General features: G+C 43.0%; 1 protein-coding gene across 1 annotated transcript in view; it reads right to left on the reverse strand.

Annotated features, from left to right (window-relative positions):
* slitrk6 (SLIT and NTRK-like family, member 6) overlaps window positions 1-8,708 on the reverse strand; it is a 29,855-nt gene extending 21,147 nt beyond the window's left edge. Inside the window, exon 1 of the mRNA XM_083758953.1 lies at window positions 8,191-8,708. The gene's annotated coding sequence lies outside the window, so the exon portion shown is untranslated. The remainder of the gene's footprint in view (window positions 1-8,190) is intronic.
* Between the last annotated feature and the right edge of the window lie 223 nt (window positions 8,709-8,931).

An 8,931-nucleotide genomic window follows, 5' to 3' on the forward strand; every position in this document is an offset into this window, starting at 1 on the left:
ACTGACATGATACTGACCATGGAACTGACTAATACTGACATGATACTGACTATGATATTGACATGATACTGACCATGATACTGACCATGATAATGACATGATACTGACATGACACTAACCATGATACTGACCATGATACTGACACTATACTGACATGATACTGACCATGATACTGACCATGATACTGACAATGATACTAACATGACACTATAACCATGATACTGACATGACATGATACTGAATCACGATACGTTGTAGAAAATAGTCCTTGACCTGATGAAGGCGACAGAGACGTTGTAACGCTCAGTAGCCTAATGAACTACTGGCATATAAGTGAAGACAGTGTGCGGGACCTGATTTCTCTCATTGATCATATTGATATGATACTGACCATGATAATGACCATGATACTGACATGATACTGACCATGATATTGATATGATACTGACCATGATATTGATGATACTGACCATGATATTGATGATACTGACATGATACTGACCATGATATTGATATGATACTGACCATGATATTGATGATACTGACCATGATACTGACCATGATAATGACCATGATACTGACCATGATAATGACCATGATTCACTCATACATAAACTTTTACAGACCCATAAGGGTCCAATCAAACCTCAAATCCTCAGACCTGACTACAACCACACCACAAGTAGTAGTTCACCACAACTAGCCAATCTACAAGACTTGGCTGGCAAACGATTTACGTCATAAGTGCTCTAAACAAACATTGTAATGTCCTTAAAGTCCATAGACTTGGCTGGAAAACGATTTACGTTCTAAGCAAACATAGAAAATCCCATAGATCATGCATTGGAGGCGCTAGCGTCACTCAAAATGAAAATAAGTAAATGAATACTGCCACTCATGCACAGACCCTCTTCTAGATGAACTATAAGGGCCCCATCAGTCACACAGTCACACATACACGGGGTGAACCATCCAGTTGTGGTGCTTTGATGCACCACAACTCCTATGAACTGTAGTGTTCAACACTGGTGAACGTTTATCGGCCAACAGAGATGTCGCACACAGTTATCTTTCAGTATAAGCCAACCACTCCCAACGTAAGTCAAACTAACAGTACTGCCCAAGACAATATGGGAGGAGGCGTCGGCATGCGTTGACTACAGCACTTCTGACGCAGATGTGTGAGTGTGCCCTAAGGCTTGAAGACCTGCCATGGAGACCTACGTTCCATCTTGAAGGAAGCAACATGACAAGATTACACCATACGTAAACTAAGCTCACAAAGTAACTCACAAAGTAACTATTGTCACTTTTTGCTGAGATGGCATTTCGATAAACGTCTCCCTAAGGACCACACACACATTTCAGACCACACACACATTCCAGTTTGGAAATGCACATGACGGCTTCACCACAAACATTAGACAGAAACAAAACAAAGGTCTACCAATATATTGCTGGTGCACATGCATGCACACATGCACGAACGCACACATGCATGCCATGCACACACGCAGGGATGTGCTGTGGAATGTTTAACTAGTAGCGTGCACATGCTTGAGTCACGAGCGATCACTAATTGATATAACCTCTTTATGACTATTTACTAACCCAAAAATTCCGTAAATAAATGTGTATTCTATTGACTTGCAGAGTGAAACGTTCATGTTGTCATTATGCATTTACCTTGCAAACCTCACCTCTGTAATTGAATTGGTTCATGAATCCATCAGTCACTGTTATCCAACTCTTTAGACTATACTTCAGACACCTAGAGTACTTAGTAGATCGACACAATGGACTGTCACCATTGATATGCATGCATCCAAGGTCGGTCATTCCTGTTATTTCAAGCTGTGACACTCACCTTCCGAATACTCGGAAGCGGGGTGTCCCTAGGGGATTATGAGCTGCATGGGTGAGCAACTCTGTGCCCTCTCCAGACATTTAATAATATAGCTTTGTGGTCCTTAAAGGTTACTAGAGAAGTCTGGGTCTGTGGTTTTCATGAGTTACAGGAAAGCCATGTACGAGCGCATTGTGCTTTTTTTGTTTTGTTATTGTATTATTAATTATTATTCGGAGAACGAATTACAAATCAATATTAGTCAACAAACTAAAATAAAGTTGGGAGACCGACCCCAGAGGCAAATAAAGAATGAAAATCTAGTGAATTACAATTTGATCAAGACATCTCTCTTCCTTCATTACTCATTACTGCGCAGGCTGTTTGGTCACCCTGTTCAGGAAACACAGAGGGCATGGGAAATATGAAGATAGGCTGTTCTTTTGGGAAGGTGTACCACTAGATTGAAGAACATGATTTTCGTTTAGGCTTGGAGACTTGCCATGTTGCCTAAATGCCAGCCGGAAGCTGCATGACAAGGTAAGCACAAGGCAACAAAGGCCTTCCTTTTCAAATGTTGTAAGGAATGGGTTTTTTTTCTCAATCTGTCATACGCAAGCGAAAGACATTTAATGGCCTTCCTCTAGTGTTTTTCCTGTGTGTGTGTGTGTGTGTGTGTGTGTGTGTGTGTGTGTGTGTGTTTCACAGACACAGCCAAGCTATTGCATGTCAGAAACTGTACTTTATGGGCTTTCGCCTTTGTCACTTTTGTCACAGCAGATGGCTATGCAGCACTAAAGCATAATCTAGCATAATGCATTGTGTAAATCTCTTTGTCTTAGTGCACGACCTGGGCAGATTAGGAAAGTAAATTAAGTCATAAGAATGTGTCAGAGTACAATGATGTTTGATTAGCTGGTCTTTTTTCTTTCAAAGCTAACATCTTTGTTTTCCAGGGCAGGTAAGCTAATTAAGTGCCTGATGACCTAAACAGCTGAGACATGTGCTGACCTTCCTGGTCTCATTGGAGGAGGCGTTTCAGACCAATTAAGAATACTGCAGAGGACAGTTAAAATAGGCAAACAACATTGCAAATGTCTCTTTGAAAAGCACAACCCCATCATCCTGTGTTAGCTGCTAATAATCTAACTAACAATCCAAATCAACACATTTCACCTTTTACGAACCACACACATTTCAGTTTAGAAATGCACATGACAGCTTCAAAATTCACAGTTGAGATATTAATAGGTGCAAGTTATGCCGTAGAACAAAATGTGAAGCTCTCTTATGATCATGTTAGACCCCTTAGACCAGTGGTTCTCAAACTTTTACATTTTATTTCAAGCATTTTCAAGAACTCTGATAGTGCACAAATGGACCCATAGGGCCATTTGGTTCTGTGTGTGCACGCACACGCAGACATGTGCATGTGTGTTTGTGTGAAGGATACTACAGAATTCCAGGTACTGTGTTTTTATGGGTCAGGAGAAATCCATGTGGGGAACACATTGGGGAAGTTGTGTTCCTAGATTGAAATTACACATTAATAGTAATCAACAGCAACACACAGTTTGGAGACTCATACAAGACTTGGAGAAGTGTGTACGGCATTAAGCTTGCAAAGTAAGAATGGACCTAGCAATTCTACATTGTAATACATTACTCTGTGAGAATACAACTGGGTGGGCTATTTGGTCATCCTGCCAGGAAACAGAGCATCTAAAAACATAATGTTCTTTTGGGAAAATGGAACACCAATGATGAATGCTTTTGACTATCAAGATTTCTGTTTAGGCTTGGAGACCTGCCACAGATACTTCTACATTCCGGCAGGAAGCTACATGACAAGGTAGGTAAGCAGGAGGCAACAATGGCCTTCCTCTTCAAATGGGGTAAGTCAAATATGTTTTATTTTTTATTTTTCTAATCTGTCATATGCACACACAGCTGCAGCCATGTCATATATACTTTATGTGCTATGCACACAAAGTAGCCTTTGTCACTTAAGAACACCAGATTGATGAACATGATTTCTATTTGAGGCTTGGAGAGATGCCAACAGAGGCATTGCATTCCAGCTGGAAGCTACGTGACAAGGTAAGCACGATGCAACAATGGCCGTACAAAAAAAAAAAAAAAAAGAGAGAGAAAAACTGTCAAATGTGTTCTTGTTTTTTAATCTGGCTAAAGCACACACGGCCAAAGCCAAGCTATTGCAAATCACATACTTTATGGGCTGTTCTCACAATGTAGCCTTTGTCACTTTGTTCTTATTATAGCTATGATCATCCATGGGACAGACATTCAGGGGGGAAAGTACGGCTGTCCTCGGGCCCAGGACGCCCCCCCGAGGGCCCATCACATCCAACTTTACTGTATGCTAAGCATTAGGAATGTAGTGCCCCAGGGGTGGAATGTCAAGCGGGCCCATAATAGGAAATACACGTCCAACATAATTTGCTTCCGTTGAAGTGGGTTCCAAAATGACAGGATCGCTGTCCGTGGTGCTGAACTTTTAGTCTGTGTGTGCATGTGGGTGCCGTCGTGCACGATTTCGGGGCTGTTGCAGGCAGGCATGCATTGTAGTGTTATTTATTTTCCCTGTGTTTGTCCATTTTAACTATTCAAAGTACATCAAATTAAAAATTCTCTTATCTAAATGGCCTATATGTTTTGTGATGTGTGGAATCCAATAGAGCAAAGGCTTACGAGCCTTAGGCTTGGAAGCCCTGCGGATGCTGACCTGTGCTTGTTTGTTGCAATGTAAGGTTAAGCTTTAATGGGTCATTTAGCACCATAATGCAACAGTATAGTGCTTGTCTGTACCTGGACTTGTCCACTGTGCACAGAACTGTATACAGTGGTTCTGCCAATGGCCATCATACAGCTCTAGAGGGTAATCTCACATAGGATGGTATTATATGGACCTCTTTGCCAAGTGCATGGCCTGGGCAAATTAGGAAAGTAAATGATGTAATCAGAATTAGTCAGATTACAAGAATCTGCCTGATTAGCATCAGTAGCTCTTCTTTCAAAGCTATAAAAACTTCTTTTTCAGGCAAGTACGTTAATTGTATGCTTAATGGCCTAAGCAGCTGGGCCTTGTGATGACCTTCCTGCAGGTTTTACTTGGACGAGGCTTTCAAGACCAATTAAAAGTGAATACTGCAGAGTACTGCAGAGTACAGTTGAAAAAGGCCAAACGCATTTCTGAAAGCACGACCCCGCTTTCAACATGGCCTGCAAGGTTCTTTCATTTTTTTCCTATGAGCCAGTGACAGATATATCAATTCATAATAGAGGATTTAGATTAATGCATTTACAGACAACAAGAATCGCGTGTTTTTGATCTTGAACTCTAGAACTGTGTGATCGGCAGGCATCAACACAGAAAGGCTGCACTTTATACAAAGGCTGTGAATTGTGTGCACTGCATGGCCTTGGTTCACAGAACATTTCGTCATAACACTGGCTTTCCATTCCATAACCAACAACAGGGACTTTTGCTTAACATAGATATATAGGCACAGACATATTTTCTCTTAAAGGTGAATGAAAACAAACTTCATACTATGCTCTTTATTTTCTGAAGAATATCCTCAAGGACTCATTGGACTCTGTACCTGCACTCACTTTGGAAACCACTGGCCTTCACCTGAACTCCCCCATGTCTGATAGAGGGCTTTGTCATAAAAAAGGGGTTTATACTGTAGTTACACAAGGCGACCTGTCAGTGTTCGTGACAAAAGGCAACTTTGTTGTCAGTGTTGGTGACAAAAGACCCCGTGCAACAGCAACACAGCAATGAGTGGCATATACACCCAGCAGGCCACATGCAGCTATATTCTTCAATAATGCCTATTCTGATGCTGCATGCTATAGAAAAGGCATTCATCCATATATCAGCCTTACACAACTCGCTCCCATTTAAACTAGCATTGAAAATAAATATAGTCACGTTGAGCAGTAGAAGAAAAGTAGATCACCCCCCCCCCCCCCACCTCTTCTTCTTTTTAAAGTGCTAGGTGTTCTGGTTCTGAACTTGGAGGGGCTGAGAATGAGAGACTTAATTGTTGCATCCAGCGAGGCCAGATTCATTTCAGCTTGACACGGGAGGGAAGATTAGAGGCCCTGGTGCTCCCATTACCTCTGCGTATGTGCGTGCACTAATGGAGCGTGTTTCTGCATGTGCATGAGCATGACCGGTGTGTTGTGTGTTGTGTGTGTGTGTGTGTGTGTGTGTTGTGTGTGTGTGTGTGTGTGTTCGTGCGTGCGTTTGTTTGTTTGCCGTCCTCAATTATGGTGGCACTGACGGTCTCCCCCCCCCCCCCCCCCCCCCCCGCTGTATTAAGTGATGTGGCTTGCCCAGTTGCCCTGCAGGTTTGACACGACCCTGCACCCACCTCCGCATCGAGCCTACTAGCGGCCCGCATCTCTCCACTGCAATCCCAGGGAATGATAATTGTGACATCCGCCCACTGAAGAGGCGCGCGAGAGAGAGTTCACCTCCCCTGCCCCTCGTTTCGTCTTTTCTCGGCTGATCCAATATTCCGTGGGTGTGCGGAGCCTATTTTCTGTGCGTCTTTTGAGAAATAGCCTCACTGTATTTATCTGAAGGGTTTTCCTGTCTCAGAGTACACTGCGGCTGAACAGAGTTTGACTATCTATCCCCCCCCCCCCCTGCCTCTGTCCTTATGGTTTTTTCTCGCCCACTAATGGCCCCTGTGACTGTTCAGCTTGAGGATGACAAATCCAATTTGCATGGGATATTTCACAAAATCGCAGCACTGCATGCCCACCTGCAATGCCGAGGAGACTAAACCCAAATATGGGATGTAGTGGGATGTAGCCTACAGTATACAGGGTAGTAAATATTTTCCCTCATTGCCAGTTTGAGCATCTAATTTCATGTCATGGTAATCCAACTGAACTGCTTCTTGATGACCACAAGAAAACACACCAGCCTGCCTCTGGGGAGTTTATATTAGTCCATTATTTCCCCAATTGTTCTGTGGTTGACTGATCTTTGAAGCTGCCCCATTAATTTGAGCTGGCAGATATATAGAGGCATGAAGAGACTCTTCTTACTTTACTCAAACATATTAAAGTGCATCTTGGTTTGGAATGTATCCAATAGCCTAATTGTAAGGCCTTGTAAATAATTAAAAATAAACAGTTTAAAATTTTCTTCATTAAAATACACAACTTGGGGTGGGTACAAAGGCACACAAGCTATTAAAACAATGGAGCAGTCAACCCCAAAATTGGCATCCAAATCTAATTAAATAAACCACAATAAGAAGCTAATGGAGACACTGTTTTTCTTGAGCAAGGTGCACTTGTGCTTACCGAATGTGCACATTCTGCACACCCTCCTGGACCTGTCCTGAAGTGCCAAATGGCAGAGGCTAGCCTCCGCAAGACAGAAAAAAGTAGACCAAAGGAGGGAGGTGGAAAGAATATGCCAAAACAAGCTTTAGCCCATATCAGTTTTCATCTAGAGCACGAGCAAGAAATGCAATTAATTGACCAAAAGATATCATAATCAAATCACCCGCAGATGTTTGAGAGAACAAGACGGAGCGGCCAAAAAATGCTGTGTTCGGTGTGCAGATGTCCTACATGCCCACTGCTAATAAGCTTAAAGATGAAAGGCAACAGAGCCAGTAAATCTGCACTATGCAGATCAGCGCGGTGCATGCCTGCAGCCAGCGCAGCGCCATAGGACAGTATAGCCTCCTGAGTCCTGCACGGTGAGTTACAGTATAGCCCTCTGAAGTCTCTCTCTTTTCTCCTCACAGTAACAGTACCATGACAACTATACGCTATAGCTCCCACCTCTATCTATCTATCTATCTATCTATCTATCTATCTATCTATCTAGAGGTGGGAGCTATAGCCTGCCTATAGTTGTCATGATACTGTGACATATATTATACACAACTTTTAAATGACTTTTCGTTTCTTGATTTAAACAAGGAGAGAGTGAAACAGCAGCCTAACTCTTCGGTGCATGCTTAAATAGAATATGTTATGGAGGTATAGTAGCAAATCACTTCAGAAATGTTAATCCATCATCATAAATGCTTCATGCTGACACGGCGCACTTGTAAATACCGATTTATTATGATGACAGCCTAAACTGAGAGCAATATTAACGACTTATAGTTAGGCTACAACATCGTGTCGGAAGGTGTTCATTTGTGGACACCTGGGTAGCCTGAAAGCTATTAAACATCGTCTACCTAATATCAGGCTAGTCTATAATATTAATATAAAAAGGGGAACAATATACGATACAAAATGATGGTACAATAAAAATACAGTCGTCTTTGGCTTACCGGCTCAATTGATTAAAAGGAAAAAGAGTGGCTACTCCTGGTACTCCAAATGTTACAGTGTTGGCTCCATCGGGGGGCGCGGGGCTGCGACGCATTGAACCTCGCCAACACTTTCTCTCGAGTCCGATCCGATGTGCTCCTTAAAAGATGGAATGATGATCACAGAAACTTTACGCGCAGTCTTATTACTCCCTTCTGCCTCACTCCGATCCGCAGTTTCTTCCTCCTCTCGTTTCAATCTGTACAATGAATGTTCGAGCCGCGGTTATTCCATAATAAAACAAAGTAGCGCTCGCCTCACGTTGATCTGCTGTTCATTCGAGTCCTGGGACGTTCTTCATTCTCCTCTGTCTTTCCTCCACTGTGTAGGTACTTAATTCATTAACAGGGCCACGCCACGAGATCGAACACAACAGTGGGGGAAAAGCCGGTGCTGACTTCTGTCATCTTTCGCAGTCCTGCCAGCAGAGGAGCGCGCATATCCTGTGCTGTGCCCGTGCGGTGCGGTGCGCTCCCTGTAGTGATCCAAACCGTGATATATTGGAGTGGAGTTCCTCTGTCATTTGCATGCTCTAGAGGTGGACTCGGGGAAGCTTCGCATGCAGTTGCATCGTATAGAGCTCCTCCCATTGGAAGCTCTGGGAAGAAGGGAACAAATACATGCATTGATGGACTTTAAATAGGGCTGGCTACTGCGCCAAGCTTAGTCAGGGGCGAACATGAAGTGTTCTGGGGTGGGAG

Source organism: Protomyctophum parallelum (assembly GCF_964188405.1).
Source record: "Protomyctophum parallelum genome assembly, chromosome: 23".
Lineage (NCBI taxonomy): Eukaryota > Metazoa > Chordata > Actinopteri > Myctophiformes > Myctophidae > Protomyctophum > Protomyctophum parallelum.